Genomic DNA, 21351 nt, shown 5'->3' with positions numbered 1-21351 from the left:
TAAAAAATCCGAAAGTTGTAGAGCGAACGTTTAGAATCAAAGTAAATACAACTTTCAAGATCTGTCTAAAACTCTGTAACTCAGGAACTGGGGATAAGATTGCTTTAAACGAGTTTAAACTGCTTCGGCGTTGCGTCATTGCTGATAACTTCTTTACACTGGAGTTAATATCTCTAGCTAGAGTGCGAGGAAGATGACGGAAATTTACTCTCCTTTAAAACTAAAATTTACAGTTATTTCAAACTTTTAAATGTTTAACTATTTATATTTTTATCATTTTACAACGTATACAATATTATTACATAATATGCTCCCGGAATAATGTTTAAGGACTTAAATTCTATACATTTAATGTTAGATAAGTTTTCTTAAGAGATAGACTGCTTTATATTTCGCTTAAATATTCCAAACGTCTAAAAAATAAAATGGCATAACGTTAAAATAAATTTTCTGTAATAGATATGAACTTTCTTCATGAAAAAGTTTGTTATATATTTTAAATCGATGGAATACAAGATTAGACAGTTGCGGCTAACATGTTTTGTGAGAAATCATTCACTTAGTCATTTAATACAAAAATGGGCAATCTTTGTTAGTATAGTATTACTTCATTAGTCTTAATTTCTAGCTTATTATCGTTATATGATGCAAAGAACAATTTCAGAAAACTAGAATGTTTGCAACTATTTAACTTCTAAATCACTAGTAATTAATTCATAATCTTCATCAAGTTTATTTAATATTTCAAACGCACTTTAGTGCTGTTTTTCCAGATGACTTACCCGCCACTAACACTCCTAAAATTGAGTCAATTATTGCTGATATTTTACAACTAACTTAAAAATACAAGTTATTCAGTTAGTCTAAAAAAGAAAGGGAGCAAAAATATGCTAGACAAGCAAATTTTGTCTCCCCATTTTTTATTAAAAAACTAACCGAAATTGTAATAATAATATTAAAAATCTACTTAAAATAGAAAATTTAAAATGCCAGTCAAGACTGGTTTTACCCAAAAAGATTTTTATGTAAAATGTATTGTTTTAATTATATTAAGTTTATATATAATGATATGTGTTTAATGGTATGAGGAAACTTTAAACGGGAAAGATTAATAAACTAGGATAACTATAACATTGGAACGACAGTATCAAATAACAAAACAAATTCGTTATGGAAGCAGAATAATAATATTCTTGTATTTTTAAGTTGCAGTGATTTGTTTTCGGTTGGGATTGTTAGATAAATTTCCCTGTAATTACCTAGATAATTCCGTAAAAACACAGAAGGATTAGGTTATTCGTTCCATGAAGCATCATAGAAATTTAAAGTAATATAGTGGGCAATTATGCAATCAGCCTGATGGAAATATATAAAACTATAGATATTAGGGATGTATATATTTATGTTACTCATTAGTTAAAATATAGTATGTGTTTAGTGTATGGTAATTTATATACATTATCTTTTTCATATAAAACATGCTTTAAAAACTCATATCTCCATCTTCAGATGTGTTTCGACAAGCCTAATTTCAAGACAACCGAAATTAGGATACTAATATTTATCTTTGTAATTCCTTGTGAAGTGGTCGAGGCTTGTTTCTTATAGACCTGTCTTCAGAGAAGACGGGCTGTGAATAAACTATACATTTCACTCAAGCGAAACAGATAGATCAACTCTAACAGTTGTTTAAAATTGAACATAATAATTACTACGACCTTTTGGTAAAAATGTGTATAACTTTATTTTTGGAAACCTGAGTAAACTTCGTGCAATATGGAATATTGTAATTTATAAATAATCCAATCATAAGGTACAAATTTTGACTGTGTAAAATATCCAATTTACATGAAAAGGTAATATTGAATAATGTTACAGGTTTCCTATTTAATTTCAATGGATTCTCCAGTATAAAAATCTCTTTTTGAAGCTGAATTCTCAAAAATTCATTTTTATTTCCAAATTTAGAGTTTCAATGTGGATCCAACGTGAGAAAGGATTCGCTTACACTCAACCCAGTGAAGTCCAAGACATGTTTTCACACCTCATATTAAGAAATTATCTTTCATTTTATATAATGCTTGTAATACTAACATTCTAAGGTTTACGGAAAGAAATAAGACCTTTAGTAATATTCTTTTTAACTTAATGTCTTTGCTATTTTGTAGAGATTTGACATAATTAAGTTAAATTGCGTCATTACCTCATTGTGGTTATAACTAATTAGTTTTATAAACCAAACAATGAATATGAACATAAATAAAGTGGAAATTTTTCTGGAACGTTAAAATTAATTATCATAACAAAACTTAATTATCATAACATTAAATAAAGTCTTTGTCTATATATTTGGAAACTAAACATTCGTCTACTATTATATTTTTTATTACAAAGATATAATATACAGTCTTTCTTAGTTTTATCTATTCTTTTAAAAACAATATAATAGAAACTTTGTATTATTACGGAAAATAAGATTTTCGATTGTTGGAAGAGAAATATTAATTTCTAAATAATATGTATTCCAATCAATAAATTATGTAGTTTATTTTACCATAATTTATGGACATAAAGGTGCTGGGGGATAAATTACTTTTACGCTCATTCTTCCCGTAATGGGCTTCGCATAGGCTATTTTGCAACTGGCACTTATTTCAGGTTTTGCAGTTTTATGAGCAGATTGAATCAATTATATTTCAAACTTTATTTGTCTGAAATATACATTTCTAATTGTCTGAAATATACATTTATAATTGTATGTTTGACAATTATAAATGTAATTGTCAAATATACAATAATAGTTCAGACAATTAATGTTTGAAACATAATTGTATTGCTTGCCGAGTTTGTCTTGTTCCCCCGATTAAGAAAATATACACAGGCTATATTCTGTCTGAGAAGCCTAGTTCGGTCGAAAAGCGTCTATTCCAGCCTTTGTAGTCTATTCTGAAGTAGGTTACAAGGGTAGATCTGAATCTAAGTATTTCCGGTGATATACTTGAGAATGGGACAAAGAATCTAATCCGCTGGTTATATATCTATTATTAAATAGACCAACATTGTTCTTCGTTATACCGTTTCCCAGATAATGTGTGGATAAAGTTACACGGACATGCAGAAACGCACACCTCTTCTGAATTTAGGCGAAAAATATAGTTAGAAAATAGCGCTCAGTTAAAATATTCCAGATTATCTATTTACCTATATTTGTTCAAACATCTGTAAAAACAAATATATCGTAAATGCTGTGTGGAAAATTATACAATATTGAATTTAATGGAAGGTTTATAGATGGAAAACATTGCTATTAGGATTTTAATTAACTGTCTTAAAAAATTGACATTTCATAATCATTGAGTGAAAACATAATCAGGAAAGGGATGACAACAAAGTCTCTAACGGTATTATAACAGCAATGCGGGTAATATGTTAGTGACATTTGGTTTTACCTGTCGCTTTACACAATGCATTTTCATTGGATATGCATAACTTTGTTTGGTAATGTTGTGTCATAATATTATTTTACATTATGAACTCATATTTTTTGCAGGATTTATATTTAATTATATTAAACTGAAATACTTTTTTTTCAATTCAACTTCAAGGACATATATAATTGTTGCCCACTTAGTTAGTTGGAAATACGAAGCCTGTTATAATAAAATTTCATCTTAAAGTATAAGACTAGGCACGCTCAGTCATGTTAAAAAACATGGTTAAAATAAATTATTTCCTTTGGCTTTCAAGATATGGATATTTGATTACATTGAAAATCACGTACAGTCTAGTTAAACTCTTCCCATAATGTTAGGAATTACAGAAAATGGTAATCATTACTTCTTCCAAAGTATCTAACTTAAACAAAATAATGTAATCCTAGTCACAGTTTATGTCACATTATTACATAAAAATCTCCAATCCAAATTTAATTATCTTAACAGTCATTCACTTCCTTGACAACATATCTACAAATTCAAATATTCTACTCCTTCCCTCATAAAATTTAGTTTTTTTTTTGTAAAATAATGGTTTAAAATTAAGGTTGGTTTTACTTAAAAAATAATAGGCTCAGCCATTGTGAATGTCTTCTTCTTCTTATAAAAATACTTTTCGTAAGATGTTTGAGAAAAATGTCTTTAATTATCAAAACTACGATATTTTGTTACAAATTTATAACCTTATAACCTAGTAAAAATCATTTTTTTAAATAGCGATTGGTTGCCAATGTTGTTACAAAAACCATGGTGGCCAGACTTCTACCATCTTTCAATAATTAGAATGATAGGTCAGCTAGGTTTTAGCACAGCTCATGAAGATGGCCACAAGCCCATTGCCATATACGTCGAGTAACAAAGTAGAACAAATGTAACAAAAATTAATAGGTATCATAGTTACAGTTTTAAAAAATTATTGTTTTTTTTATTTATTTTACTTTAACCCATAATAGGAGTTTATGATAAACATATATAATCAAGTATTGTACTAATGTAGCTATGTACAAATGAAAGTAGGCAATTAATTACGTCGATATAAATATTGAGTTAAATATGAATATACATTTCAAGAATCAAATGTTATTGAAAAGTACTATGAGGTCGAAAGCATACATTTTGAACTGTCTTAGGATATTGGACTGTAACGATTGGTAAGGTGGCAGCCTTTAAAATGATGTACGACTTCATCTGTGCTTGTATTTCAGATTTCTCACTCGGACTCCTCATTTGACATCCTCCTAGAAAGGTGAAGAGTCACAGAGTTTTGAGTGCCTTTTTTATTCTCATTTCTGTATACAGAATTTCAAGTATTAAGCGTCGCAGAATTTATTCAGATAAAACTGTAAACGAAGCGTATACTTAGTGGTCGTGTTCAACGAAGATTTGCAAAACAGTATTTGGAAATTTTGTCATTAGGATTATATACTAGAACTATCTGATTTAAATGAAATCTATTTAACATATACAGCAATATACGATTGTGTATCGTGTCTGTATCTCTAGCAACTGGAATGCGACTTTTGTAGCATTGGTTTGACACAACCTTCGTAGTGATTATTTAATTTTAGGCTTATTATATTTTTACAATTAACTAATATTAAATTGTGGTTTTAATACCATTACCCGAATAAAAATGTTTTAAAAACTCACGATAACAAACATAAGTTTATTACGGGAGTTGTCTGGCCGGGTCTCAGTCAGTCCCGGTAAACATAGTCCCACAGTGCAAGTGTTAAACCCGTTATCAAAAACCTCCCGAGGGTTTCAAGAGCTCTCTTGGCTCTGGGCTTACATACACGTCGGTAAAGCCGTTCTACGATAGTAGTGGACCCAGCCCCGCCTGCTGCTGTGCAGGGGCAGAAGTAGCTGCGTTCAATTTCTAATAGACATCTTAGTCCAAAATCTTCGTAACCAATACTTATTATAAGCTATTATAAATTGTTGGAAATTCTCAGAAGTTCTTGAGCTATGGGATTTCGCGTTATTAAACGTTGTCCTTTATTCCTTCTTACTTACGGAAGATGACGGGAGGTGTGTGATCTTCAAATGAGAGGAGTTGTGTGATCTGCCAGTTATACTCCTCTCGGATTCCATATATTACAAACTTAATATCAGTTGCTCATTTACATATCCAAAAATTCTATTTAAAATGAAGAGAAGAACTATGCAGTTCACTTCTTTTGAACATTTTTACAACGATTCAATTTATTTGAACTCGAACATTTTATTTAACAATCTAAAATAATTGCCATTATTTCACCATATACAGATTAGTGTACTTGTAGTTAATGATAATAAATACGATGTTCATACGTGAAAATATGCATAAATTTCAAGTACACAGAAAACTTTTCTATTCTAGTTAATAATTCTGCTACTAAAATTATACTGGTAATGAATATTATAACTAAAATAACAGTATACAGTTTTATGATAACTACAGGCAATAAAGCTTGTTGGAGGAACAATACAATCTCGTGTCGGTAGAAAATAATACTCGCAGTTATTTGTTTTTGCGAACGTCTGCTTTTCCATATATTTCATCCTGTAATCTTAGGTTTATATGACTAAATTCGTAATATTTAGTTTATCGAAAGCGTTCCTTTTCATTGTAGATATTCCTCGCAGGAAGAACTTTTTGGTACATATTTAATTGGCAAAATAATAAATATGAGTTGTGTTATTTTATTGTTTCCTCGAAAACTAAACTAAATGATATCATTAGGAAGAATTCCAAATTAATTAACGATGTATGGCTTTTTGATTGCTAAGCAATGAGATGATTGTAGTGCGAGATTATTAAAAACATAAGAATATTGGGCTTTTGCAAACCACTCATCAATAATTAATACAAAAACTTTTTTATATATATAAGTAGATTAGGTAAGGAAAAATAAATAATTTTACAAGTTCCTATAAATAATGTTTTATCATTACACATACAAGATAACTTAATTTACTGTTCTTCATCGCATTTAGTTTTAGGCTTATTAGATTTGAACAGTAAAACTAATATAAAATAGTGGTTTAACACCATTAGCCGAATAAAAATGTTAAAAAACTCACGATAACAAACATACGTTTATAACAGGCGTTGTCTGGCCGGGTCCCATTCAGTCCCAGAGTGCAAGTGTTAAACTATTTTGGAAAATAGACTAGGACTGTTTTATAAATAGACTATGCATTGTTAATGTAACGGAGCAATAAAAGATATTTTTTAATTTGACTATTTGACCTTAAGAGTTTTTGTAGTACACTGTAGTAGGCTACGTGTTTCCGTAATGCGGGGTTCTGGCAACTATGAACCTGCAAGAACAAAGTTTAGATGATCATGTTTAATTGATCAGTCTAACTTGCTTCTTTTATAAAAATTATAATATAGTTAATGAGTTAAACAAATATTATTTTGAATATAAAATAATTGATGGCATTAGCGTAATAAATATATAGATTAAATCAAGCAAAATATCAATTAATAAATAAAACAACTTTTTTATTACTAAAAGGCAATTTGAGTTTTATTGCGACAAATGTTTTCATTTTCTCTTTTTCCAATAGTGTAGAAGGTGGTATTTTCATAAATTATTGTAGGTTTTCGAATTGCGACAAATGTTTTCATTTTCTCTTTTTCCAATAGTGTAGAAGGTGGTATTTTCATAAATTATTGTAGGTTTTCGAATTGAGACATAAGGGGGTATACAGTATTAGTAAGAAGTGGTTTAACATAATAATCTGTCTGTAAGATATAAATATTAACGTAACGTACGTTTTGGAAATAGACCACCCCTTTACCATATAAATCATTCTTATCTTCACTTCTAGCTATGACATCCTTTTATATTTTATACACTTACTTTGATTATACTTTTATAATCATAAAATATGACGATCGTCTTCATTTATAAAAGCATTTTAATCCAATTTGAAAGCCTATGACTCAGAAGGAAGCATTAAACGGACAAAATTCTATATAGAGGCAAGATAACATTTTATTTTAGTCAGAGTTGTGTTTAGTTTACCGTTTTTTATGGTTTTAAACAACACTTAACTCCCTTTATGTTTGGGCAATAAGTCAAGTGTAATTAACATTCCATACAGTTAAAGTTGAATTTTGTATTACAAACACAGAGTTAGACGTTTCATTTAAATTCTTCATTTTCACACTGTGTAGAAAGAAATGAGAACTAGAATGTTGCAACTGCGTTTTATTTTCCTTCTTCACTTTTTATCGCTCTCATTCAGTTTCGTAATTAAAAAAAACAACTACACAATCGTCAACTACAGATTTATAATAATTTAATCATAAGATAATCTAAACGTAAACATGAAATAATGAGAGAAAGCCAAATTTTAATAAACGTAAGTTGATCTCATCGGTTGTGTACATTAACGCCATCACAGTACGTATCTCGATATTACGTTCACCAAACATCCTCCCCGGAACCTCCCCTCCCGTAGCATATTGCACGCTCAGTGTTTACCTCTTTTTACCAAGCGGTGTTAACATACAGATGAGGGGGTAGTGACGTTTTGAATCAGAACGTTTCAGCTTAAAAGTTTGTTTTTGTGTCCTAGTTTAGGTGTTTAATCCCTTTAATTTTATCAGGCAGAAAAGTAATCTTACAGAAGTATTAATCCAATCACAAAGATTATTAATCCTATTTGGATTGTATTTTAAGCCTTGAATAGATAATACTTGGTTAGTTTATAACAGTGTTTAGATGTACGGTCGACTATTAGATGAGATACTATTAGATGAGATATAGTTATCTGTAAGTAGGATCTATAAATCGAGGGCCTGGAAAATATCATTTTTGTCTATATGCCCGTTCGATATTTTGAAAACGAATTGACCTATAGAAAGTTAGAAAATAAATACATTTATAAATAAAATGAATATGAAATTATTTGACATAGTAACGCTTAAAAGCACAAGATGACTTAAAACTTCGCAAGCCTATCATGTGTGCACGTTTTATGGCATACTCCTTGTTTAAACACGTCATATATATTCTGAAAGATTGAAAAAAGTAAACATATTCTGTTTTGACAACATTTTTGGGAATAAAATATAAGTTATATGTTTCATAAGAAAACATCAAAAGAGGTGTTGTTAACCCATTTGAAAAAGTATAAAAGTTAAGTTTTAAAAATTTTTAGAATAACATCAAAATGTACCGTTTGTAGAAAAAATAAAATATTTTACCTACCAGCAAGATATTTGTACACTTAGTTTTTTTTCAAAAACATGTTCTATAACGTTGTATATCAAGGCATATATTTCCCAAAAGATGAATATTTTTGTAGTAATGAAAATACTGAGTACTCATACACTATATCGATATGGATATCTAATTACAGAAATTGTTCTATTCTATTTACCAATACCTTTAAATTTGACAGGGGTCCAACAATTTTAAATATGCTCAATATTTTAGAGTATAATTGTTTTTTCTAGGAACTAAAGAAGTTTTCATAATTAATTCAAAAGTGCACTCACTGTTTAAAAACTTTTAAAATCGAAGTTAATATTAAAAAATATACATATTTTTCATTTGAATTCATTTGAAGGTCGTTAATCCTAAAATGTTTCATTATAATTATATTGCAATAGATTATAGTGTTCATTACGGTCAACATTATATTTAATTATTCTTAACTTTTCTTCCTTATTCACAAAATGTTTATTCTAAAAATGACAACAAAGCTTCTGATGGAATATTAATTCTGTAATATTTTAATCGTAAAATATCTTATAACAGCTTCAGATCACAAATAATTTCACAGTTTCACATATGATATCAGACCACTGGGAAATAATTTCAGATTGTAGTTTCGCTCAGCGAGAAATATTTATGTAATTGCGTTTTATGCTATTTCAAACAGATGGGTTTAGTTAGATGTAAGACTTGAATTTATGTATTAAAATAGATTTTTTTTGGTGGAGTGATTTTGGTAATTAATACATTATGGTACAGCACTTTATATGATACATTTCAGCAGATATGAACAATACAATGAAATTAACGATGTTGATCATTCCAAAAGTAGTTGTAAATATTTCAAGTAAAGCTTAGGGTATCCTATTATTTGGCGATTCTCGTAAGTTGTATAGTTTACTGAAAATATTTAATTTTCTTAAACTATATTTAATTAAAAAATGGTCATATTTAAAGTTGTAAGGTATTGCAAAATGTGTAATTCTGAAGCTCGAAAAAAATTCACTTTCACCATTCAGCGACATTTAATGTCGACTAAACTCCGTACTTAAACCTCTATAACTCCTTATAACTTCTCGTAGAGTAATACAAATATGTTCTATTTTTATATTTTATGGAAGTTATTTTTAACAGTTATGACTTTTAAAATAAAAATAACAATTATACCGACCACTAATCCTGATTTCACTGCCTTAAAGGAATAATCTCAGTAGCAACGTAAACATTCCTATTACAATTTTGTTCTCAATGGTCTAAAAGGTTAGCTAACTTTAATTATTCAAAATGCTTAGAATATAAAAAAAAATCAAAATAACTTCTGAGCTTTAAAGTACTATATGTACCAATTAATCATTTCATATTAATTACCTTACATTACCTTACAATACTGAAATCTAATAAGATATATTGCTACAAATTTATGGTTTATATTTATATACGATTTATGTATTTTTTAGGTAAAAAGTAATAGAAACTAACAGTAGCATTACAGACGAAAAGATTGAAAAGACAGTTAATAATTTAAAAAGTTAACAATTTATTGAAAAAATTCACACTTGTAGTCTCCTGCTGTATCAAAACATATCAAGTCTACTGTTATTCAAGACTTCCTGTTCTGTGAATATTTGGCAGTGTTAGAAGGAAGCGTAAAATTTTATCCTTTTCTTATAATTTAAAATTTGTATGATCATTTCTTACAACTTTATCAACAGTTAAGAAACGACGTCTAATCTTTTTTTTTTTCTTATTTGAATGTTGGATTCTGTCACAAACTTCTCTTTATTGTCCGAAAAGTAGCAATTTCCATCCTCCAAAACTTACTCTTTTGAAACAGTGAGCTTGCAGATCGACTGTTCTTTTAATTATAGCTGCTTTAATTTCATCAAAATTTTAATACGTTTAAAAACTTATTAATTTCCTGTACTTACTTTTGCTTTTCCCTCTCTATATGTATTCTAGTTAAATTTATTGTAATAACCTAGACTGTCCTTCAATAATTATTATTGCAGTATTTTTTACGATTATCTTAGATTTTGAAAACTTATGGGATTTTTATAAATGTCTGTTCATAAACATAAACGCATGCGCTCATCTTTCTGTGTATAGTTAGTTCTTCCTAATGGAGGATCGGGCATTTATAAATGGACAGGGTAACAATATAGGAGATTTGATGTGATTAGACAATACCAGGATACATTTGTTCTTTTTTGAAATGTGATACTCAAGGAATCGCTTATAAACCATTTTTAATAAGAAAGTCAAAATTAAAAACGCACTAGCACATAAATACAACTTTTTATTACAACTCAGAAGATTGTACATCCTTAATTGTAATACGGATGAATTTTCTATAATTTTAGTAAGGATCTACAAACATCTCAATTGTAATAAATATTTGTTTTTGTATGCGCCCTCATTCATGTACAGAGATATTATTTTAACTTCTGGGTGAAGCGAAATTGATCATAATGATCTCATGTGAAAAATTGTTATATACGTGTCGATTATGTATATCTCCATAAATAACTTAATATACATTCAACCTTTTCCTAACTTAAATAGATAAAGTTTAAGAAGTTTTAAAAATATCAATAAAATGGGTCAATCTTAATTGGTTTTGAAACCATAGACTCGTTAAAGCCAATTTATTTTTGATAAAAGTGTTACCGTTATAAGGCGTACGGTCATTTTCATAGTATTATGTTGAAAAAATAAAGTTTTATTCCTGAGAGGCGGTAGAAAAACTAGATAGAATTGACATCCCAAACCTCTACTTTACAATAGACAGTGATAGTTTGAACGTGGAGAATTGTAAAGTGTTGATGGAAAGGAAGAATATTTGTTGCATTATTTGGGACTATTTTTATATAGACATATCGATCCACGACCATTTATTTTTGTATACACTAGCATTTCAAGTAATTTTTCATATTATTGTTTTGTAACACTGTTTCAGAAAACCAATGGAAATGGAAATTAAATCACAAATAACGGGTGTTAAAGGTTCACTGCTGACGATAATAGCAGTGATTTAAATAACTCGAAAAATGTTGTGTATGAAATTTTCTTTTCATATTATGAAGTTGTTTGTTGTTTTGTTAATAAAAATAGATACGTCATAAATGTGAGTATTAGTGTACTAAAGTGTAATCTTAGGCTTGACGAATTTATAATATTGTAATTTAAACTAATGCTAGTATTAGGATTATATAATATTACAGTATTTAGCGATTAAATACTAAAAGTTTAAGTGTAAACTTAAATAATTTGTAGATTGAAATCCTTTTATTTGTTATAAGTTACATACAGCAAAATAAATAAATGTAATTTTACGGAGTATTCTTTTTTCATACAAAAATAACGTTGCGAATTGTAAGAGAAACTTATAACAGTTGCAACACTCATGAAGTCATAAATACCATCTCAGAACACTGGAGATAAACAACTGTAATTCCTGCACCCTTTGTACAGCAAATAATTTCAACCATTTGTTCTACAACCTTCCATTGTTATGAAAGATACAAAGACTATCTGAGAAAGTCTATGTTAATAGGATTTCACCTCCGAAAGACCATTGCACTTAATCAGTTTATAATCACTTCTAGTACGTTATATCTCCATGTTCATTGAGCGTAACGTTGATACTTATTCTAAAATTTTAATAAATTCTGTAATCAGAGAAGAAAAGTCTATCATATGTTTTAATGATAAGCATGTAAAATAATGAACATTTCCTTTTATTTTCTCCGATATAGTATTCTATAGGTATTATGAAAATTATTAGTGGTCCCCTTTTAATAAGACCACCCTTTTAGTGAAAACATGAATGAACTCCAAATTTCTGTGCCTTTAATACTAACAAGGTAGGGTTACTCTACATCACATATCGCGTAAGAAGCTTCGTCTAGGTTGCATGAAAATTTCATGTCTACAGATCATTTCATTCTAGAACAGTCCTGCGGTCAGATAGACAGACAGAAAATCATACAGAAGAAATATTTACATGCCCCGGCAGACAAAAGAGAATTTGTGACAGCCTACTAGAGAGATAGGCTTCAACGACGCTCAGCAAAATCCATGGTTGGATTTGGACAAGCAGATAACTCATACTTGTCTGTAGAAATGAAGTCTTGTACAAAAGTTCTAGTCTATAGATAAAATCGTTCTCAAGTTATTTTCCCTTATGATATTTTTCGTTCATTAATTTAGGATTCATTGCAATGTATTTCAATAATACAAGCGTAATTATCAAGTAACCAAAAATATTATGTATATGTTAGGGTATTTAGAATATGTGTGTTAATATTTAAAATATTAAACTCTTGTATGATTGTACATATTTTGTGTACAAATTTGTTTATTCTTCTATTTTCTCATTGAATCATGGTATGATTGCCTATAGGACCAATGTAAAACCTCTCGCTAACGCTCAGCACATAACCATGGGGTAACATGTAACATTATCTAACTCAGTGCTATATGTATAGAAAACACAGTTTTTGGGATATTGAAAATCTTTGGGACAGTTCGTTTCCGATATAGCGAAAACGGTCAAATAGGCAGAATCGAAATTTTTCTATCTCATCACTAACGCTCAGCCAATGTCCCAAACATAACTTTAATAGTTACTTTACTTTAAAATATCACACCTTCAGTGATGTATAAGGAGACGGAATAAATTGGTGTCCCTATTTATCTCAATCTTCCCGTATTTCTAACTCAACGTATTGTTACATGTTTAACTTTTTGTTTAACTTTACATGTTTAAGTTTTTTGTAAAAAAAAACTTTATCATACATTTAACATTTTTAAACCATAATTCTCTTGATTCGGTTGGTCGGATGTATAGTTATGATTCAAACACTTGATTGTTGTGGAAAGACAAGCAACTAGAACATGAACAACTTAGACGGTTAAACGCTTAGATTTCTTAGATCAGGACTTACAATACATGTACAGACACAGTTTCATTTTTATTTTTCCAAGAATTCACTGCTTTAATATCTATTAAGTTCAAAGTAGATTACAAATTCATAAAAAAATACGTTGAAAAACTTTATTGACAAACTCAGTTTTTCCGTATTGGGTTTTGACAAGCTATTGTACTTTAACGGCTTCATGATAAGTTATTAATTTTTGTGTGTGTATAACTTAGTTGCGAATGTTGATATTTTTATGTATTAATAGTAACTGCATAAGCATACAAGATCTTTTATTTACAAAAGAGAAATATATCTTTGAACACTTTTAGAAGAGGAAGACAATAAAATAAATTGCTTTGCAATAAATCCTAAGGGCAATGTTTCTGTCCGTGACTAAGATTCTGAGTGGGAAACTGATGTTTGGTGTCAATAGTAAACCCACGATCTGACGTCATGTATCCTCTTCACACGACTCTAACTATTTATCTTTCTCTATCCTCACCATAATTCTGCGCCAAATATCACGTCTACGATTTGAGTAGATTACATTTAAACCTATTTTATAATTGATTTTGAAGGGTTTTGTAATTAAAGAAAGGTAAGAAATGCATACGTAACATTGACATATCGTGATATAGAGTAAGTTTGGGTCATTTGTAGATAATAAAGACCACCAAGTACCACTTTCCTAAATAATATATAAGTTAGGATGTAATATTTCTTTTTTAACAGCAAATAACGTGAAATTCTATACTTTAATCTGAGTGATGAAAGTATGACAGGGATATTATTTGTGTTGGAAAAATTGGTATTTTCCATTCTGAATGTGACAGTTATTGAGTAAGAAAATTTAAACATGTTAAAAGTTCTTTAGTGATTTGTTTTGAATAGTTTAAAATTAATAAGTGTAATATTATATATATATATATATATATATATATATATATATATATATATATATATATATATATATATATATGTAAATAAAACGCACACATACATGTATTGAGGTAAAATTGGTTCTTAAGCTTAAAACTTCAAAAAGTGAATTGGATGGCTAGAGAAAACCAAATGTCAATGTACAGGTTTAAACGTAACAAATGTCAACCATGATACGAGAGAGGGCTTGTGACGCATCAGACCGCGTTCAGCGATCAGGTGACAAACATCAACGTTATATTTGGAAAGCTGCGAACTTTATTTTCACAACTGTTGGGTTATAACCTGGATTAAAATACTGAGCATTTGTCAATCGAGCGAATAGCGGCATATTTGTTTGTAAACACGTATAGTTTTATTAGTGTAGCAACATTACATAAAAATGGTATTTGTTACAAAAGTGATTACATAAAAATGGTATTTATTACAAAGGGATTACATAAAATTGGCATTTGTTACAAAAGTTATTACATAAAAATGGTATTTGTTACAAAAGAGATTACATAAAAATGGTATTTGTTACAAAAGTGATCCAACTTAATAATTTACGCCTGTGATCGTTCATATTTTCAATGCCTTTAATCTAAATGAGCTGTCCTGCAAGTCCATATTAACTTGATAATGTATTTCTATAGTATTATTCTCATAATTCTAAAGATTATACTGCTATTACCAAAATTCACCTACGTTACAACCATCGATAAACTATAGCACTGGGTTGTGTCGTCGCGAATAGTGTTATACCACAGGAAATGGTCTGGTTTACTCGTACAATTCCGGAACACTGGTTTAGTTTGTTCCGTAATACTCAACGATTAGACGTTTAACGCAATTCAAGTAAAGAGACTTCGGTAAGTACGTAGGAATCCGGGAATCTGTAGTTTGGCTTTTACACAACAGGAGATCCGATTTTATTGAACAGTAATAATGGGAACTCATTAATCACTCATATATCACTAAAGCTTATTGTGCAGCAAAAAAGACATTGTTGTAGTTTGCGTTTAAATGTCTTTGATAAATTAAATAAATTGTTGCAAAGTGTCACAAATGAGATATCTCCCGTTACGTATAAAACAGTGTCACAATTGAGATATCTCCCGTTACGTTTAAGTGCGAGCCTGACAAGCGACAGACACTGCGAGATAAAGTTTGAACACTTTTCCTCAATACTTGCGATATGACGTATAAACAAGAAAATACTCAAACAGTGTCACAATTGAGATATCTCCCGTTATGCGTAAGTGCGAGCTTGACAAGCGACAGACACTGCGAGATAAAGTTTGAAATTTTCCTCAATACTTGCGATATGACGTATAAACAAGAAAATACTCGAACAGTGTCACAATCGAGATATCTCCTGTTACGTGTAAGTGCGAGTCTGACAAGCGACAGACACTGCGAGATAGTGTTTGAACACTTTTCCTCAATACTTGCGATATCACGTATAAACAAGAAAACACTCGAACAGTGTCACAATTGAGATATCTCCCGTTACGTGTAAGTGCGAGTCTGACAAGCGACAGACACTGCGAGATAAAGTTTTGAACACTTTTCCTCAACACCTGCGATATGACGTATAAACAAGAAAACACTCGAACAGTGTCACAATTGAGATATCTCCCGTTACGTGTAAGTGCGAGTCTGACAAGCGACAGACACTGCGAGATAGTGTTTGAACACTTTTCCTCAATATTTGCGATATGAAGTATAAACAAGAAAACACTCGAACAGTGTCACAATTGAGATATCTCCCGTTACGTGTAAGTGCGAGTCTGACAAGCGACAGACACTGCGAGATAAAGTTTTGAACACTTTTCCTCAACACTTGCGATATGACATATAAACAAGGAAACACTCGAACAGTGTCACAATTGAGATATCTCCCGTTACGTGTAAGTGGGAGTCCTGACAAGCGAAAGAAACTGCGAGATAGTGTTTGAACACTTTTCCTCAATACTTGCGATATGACGTATAAACAAGAAAGTACTCAAACAGTGTCACAATTGAGATATCTCCCGTTACGTGTAAGTGCGAGCCTGACAAGCGAACAGACACTGCGAGATAAAGTTTTGAACACTTTTCCTCAACACTTGCGATATGACGTATAAACAAGAAAACACTCGAACAGTGTCACAATTGAGATATCTCCCGTTACGTGTAAGTGCGAGTCTGACAAGCGACAGACACTGCGAGATAGTGTTTGAACACTTTTCCTCAATACTTGCGATATGACGTATAAACAAGAAAGTACTCAAACAGTGTCACAATTGAGATATCTCCCGTTACGTGTAAGTGCGAGCCTGACAAGCGACAGACACTGCGAGATAAAGTTTGAACTTTTCCTCAGTACTTGCGTTATGACGTATATCGTCAATATTGTCAGTTCATGTAATTCCCAGCTACTTGAAAAATAACGTGTAAAATATCTAGATCGTGTTGCATTTTTGTTAACGATGCAAATTTAAATTTATAAAACTCGTGAAACATTACGCCATATATAATACTGTATATAACTATGTAAATAATCGTAACATAAGGAACGGTTATGGTATTAAATCCGAGTCTGTGAGAATCACGCGAGTGGGTCATCAAGATGTTCCCGATGACAAAAAACTAGATGACTGATGACACTCCAGCTCAGATTGTGATGTCTGTTGAATGTTGCGGAGAGGCGGTGTCAAGTTGATGTCATTATAAAGCATTCTCGCGGCTTCATTGATTTCATCGCACGTCAATCTCACCTTTCCCTCTTTCCAATTCTGATTTTATTTATGCCGCCAAGATCTTAAAGTTGACGTAATGTTGCAAAAATACAATGAAAACATACAATACGCATTGTTTGCATCTGTGTAATAGGGATTCCTTTGTTAAAATCAGTTGCAACGAATTAATGTTGGATGTTTGATAACTTCAAATGGTTCTATGAAAAGTGTTTTCCCGGACGTGTTGGTGATGAGGCACATTTAGAATATTTAATTTATCCCTTCAAATCATAAGGTATTTAGAATACTTTCAAAATTAATACTAAAAATAATTAGATACAGACATTAAAAATGGTGAGAGACATGTAAGATGATGAACTTCAGTAATAAGACTTGAAAAGACGAGACTCAATTTGCGGTCTATAAACACACAACTAAGGGGTTTTTTATAATCGATTAAGATATTTTTCGTATGAAAGAAATCGATCGTCAGCCGCACTAGTTTTGATGAACGAGTGGGTATCGGGGTCATACGTTACAATTATGAATATATATCCGTCATAGTAATAATTACCACAAAAAAAAAAAAAAAAAAAAAAAAAAAAAATAATAATAATAAAATTAAAATTTACCGAAAGTTGCCAATTTAAGATTTTGTGTATAGTTAGCTGACGCTGATTATACATTTACTCGTATTTAAGTGCTTTCTTTAAAGTTTTTGACGATAGACGGATAGTAAATAGGATTTTCCGGCCATTTGCCATCGTTCAGTAATAATGGATATCAGTTACACTACGTTTCGAAATCTGCTATCTGATCTCTTTCACAGGTGAATAACTACTACTTTATTTCCGTACCTTCGATAAGAGCAATATGATCTGAACATAATTTTATATTTGTATCTATTTTGATACCCTCCTATCAACCTTTTGTTTTTTTTTTAGGTTTTGTTTGACCTGAAACAAAACTAGCGCGTCTGATGGTCGATTTCTCAGGAGAAATTTCTCTACCGATTTCACGGAAAATCGGTTTGTGCGCTTAAATAATGCAAGACGGCTCTAGACTCCTAGCTTGCTAATTTGAAATATAACAGATTATGACACAATTTACCTGTTACTAGGTTATCATGATGTTTATGATCTGTTACAGGAGAGAGCGGCTCAGCTGTTGTCCAGAGTTTGCTATCACCGATTTGCCAGTAATTAAACAGGTAAGCCTCAGAGTTTACGTAGAGTTGCTTCTACGCGTCAACGCTAACTTGTAGTCAAGAACCTGGTACCTGGTTTAGTCAATAGTTTACAAAGTTACGCCGAGGGCCGTTGGCTTCAACTGTGGCTAATTCTGTGTCCATATTTAGTGGCTATAGATTTACATCACACAGCCAATATTGTATTAGCGTTATTTTACACCGTTCTCGTCAAGCGTAAACTTTTGTATACACGTTAGCTAATGCAAGTGGAAACATAGCCTAACTGTCTAATTGTTATTTTACACCGGTCTCGTCAAGCGTAAACGTTTGTATACACGTTAGCTAATGCAAGTGGAAACATAGCCTAACCGTCTAATTGTTATTTATAAGCGAGACATTATTTATCGTCTAACTTAAATTATCTGCAAGAATGTTTGATTTACATCACACAGCCAATATTGTATTAGCGTTATTTTACACCGGTCTCGTCAAGCGTAAACGTTTGTATACACGTTAGCTAATGCAAGTGGAAACATAGCCTAACCGTCTAATTGTTATTTATAAGCGAGACATTATTTATCGTCTAACTTAAATTATCTGCAAGAATGTTTGATTTACATCACACAGCCAATATTGTATTAGCGTTATTTTACACCGGTCTCGTCAAGCGTAAACGTTTGTATACACGTTAGCTAATGCAAGTGGAAACATAGCCTAACCGTCTGATTGTTATTTATAAGCGAGACATGATTTATGGTCTAACTTAAATTATCTGCAAGAATGTTTGATTTACATTACGTAAAGAATTTTACAAATTGCATACGTCAAAAGACTATTCTACTACAAATGATGCTGATAGTGCTACTAATAACGATATAGTTTCTGTATTGGATATCAGAAGTGAGGATTTTTCTGAATAATTTTAGGATTTACATCCCGGGAGCTCAGCATGAACTCTTGAACGGAATAAGACGCCTTTGACACCAAGAGGTATTTAGTCGAGACTGTTTGGGGCCGAGGGATGTTTCTTCATGGAGACGCGTTCATACCAAAACGCGTTATTGTGTTTACAATCGTTATTTTTTAAGTTTTAGAATTAATAATTCGTAGTAAATGGATTAAATATTTAGTGTTAAAAGCATAACAAATTCTAATAACTCGGTTAAAAAATATAACTAAATTCGAAATAATTTAATAAGAAAGTAATCTTAATAATCTAAACTTAGTAATATTCATTAGTTACTTTTTAGTTTAAAATTAGTCATAAAGCACATATTAAAAATAGTTACATTTGATCCAGCCATCTTTAAAAAGTGGATTAAAAAAAATTCAAGCATAAATTTCTAAAAGAACAACATGTTGTCACGTCTTCTATTTTTAGTTAAACATTCTCAATTATTACTTATTGTAAATGATTAAACTACTGAATATGAACTATATAAAATATACCCTATCGCTTAATATACCATAGATAAATTAAATATATACTTTTTTGCAGCTATGCATGAGAGAATTCTTCTTTTTTTTTTAAGATAATTTGTTGCTTCAGGAAATGATCTGTAATGTAATCTCTACGTGGTTGCGATGTTAAATATAATCCGTATTATATCTTTTACTGTAACGTGTTTTTTAAAGAACATTTTAAAACTATTATAGTATTGTTAATATATTTCTGTGATAATTTTAATCAAGTTATCGATACGGCAGCTCTCCTATATATTGAAATGGTGGGATTTTGCTCGTTTTGCACTCTCAAAGTTGTGTTATAGCTTTACTCGTCTGATAAGGCATGGATCAGCTAATTACTATTGTACATAACCTTGACACTGCCGGTCCCAGCAAGGTCACTAGGACACCTGCTACTAGTAGTCAGTAGGGGCTCCCTGTCAGTGCGGTGCGCATTTCTTTTATCACTATGAAAACCGGCATTCACGCTGGCTGTGCTTGTCAATGTGAGTTTAGTTTCACGTGTTTGTGTGCGTGTGTTCCTATTTTGCAGTTGCGTCTGTACGTAAACAAAGCGTTAAGTCTGCTGGTGTGAGGTTGTCTACATACAGTATACTGACTATGAACTGTACTCATACATGAAGTAAGTTATATAGATTAATATCTCACTATTGTTTGTGTGTCATAAATGTGTGCTTTTACAAACACCGAGTCGGAGCACATAGAACTAACCAATATCAAAGTCTCTCGGTACAAACCGCTCGGAACATTGCTTACACAATAAACTCCTTGAAATATTACGCCTTGCTATAGAGTGCCATCTTTAGTCAACAATAATGAAGACTGGAAAAGCTAAAGGTACTAAGTGTAAAAACACAAACTTTTTAGGAGCAATAAAAATCCACACCAATTTCTTAAAATCAGAAAATATGCTTTCAGATTTTGTATGATCTCTTTTTTTCAAGTATACGGTCATTCACAAAGTTGTAAAAACCTTTCTTATTTCACAGCTTAGCAATAACATTATGAAGTGAGTCATATTGCAGCAAGATCTAAGTCCAACATCGTAGTAAAATGTAACATACCTAAGTGCCATGTGACATTTTACTCAACAAACAACTCAATAGCTGGGGAGATTTAGTAGGAAACGGCAATTAGATCTTACTCCAAGCGCATTCTGTTGGAGACTGTAAAAACTGTATTAAACAGTTCTGGCACATAGATCTCTTAGCACTGCATTGGTATTTGGACATTGAATATTTAGCAGCGATAAAAGTGACATTTTCTATAGTTTTGCTTCTTCAGTTAAATCTTTGACATAATGTTTATGTAAACCTAGTATTACAATCTGGCGTTGTTTACTTTATAAGTTATGGATTAAAATACAGAACACAGTGGCCTGACCTCATGTACGAGTTTCCATTGGTGGATACCTGGATT

At 30.9% G+C, this 21351-nt stretch overlaps 1 protein-coding gene across 1 annotated transcript in view; it reads left to right on the top strand.

Annotated features, from left to right (window-relative positions):
- Window positions 1–21351, top strand: part of LOC124359568 (diuretic hormone 45) — a 283362-nt gene that overhangs the window by 249 nt on the left and 261762 nt on the right. The window contains exon 2 of the mRNA XM_046812434.1: window positions 18426–18486. The gene's annotated coding sequence lies outside the window, so the exon portion shown is untranslated. The remainder of the gene's footprint in view (window positions 1–18425; window positions 18487–21351) is intronic.

The sequence above is a fragment of the Homalodisca vitripennis genome, chromosome 4 (assembly GCF_021130785.1).
Source record: "Homalodisca vitripennis isolate AUS2020 chromosome 4, UT_GWSS_2.1, whole genome shotgun sequence".
NCBI classification, from domain to species: Eukaryota; Metazoa; Arthropoda; class Insecta; order Hemiptera; family Cicadellidae; genus Homalodisca; species Homalodisca vitripennis.
The sequence above is the reverse complement of the archived record's forward strand: the minus strand, read 5'-3'. Positions and strand labels throughout refer to the sequence as shown.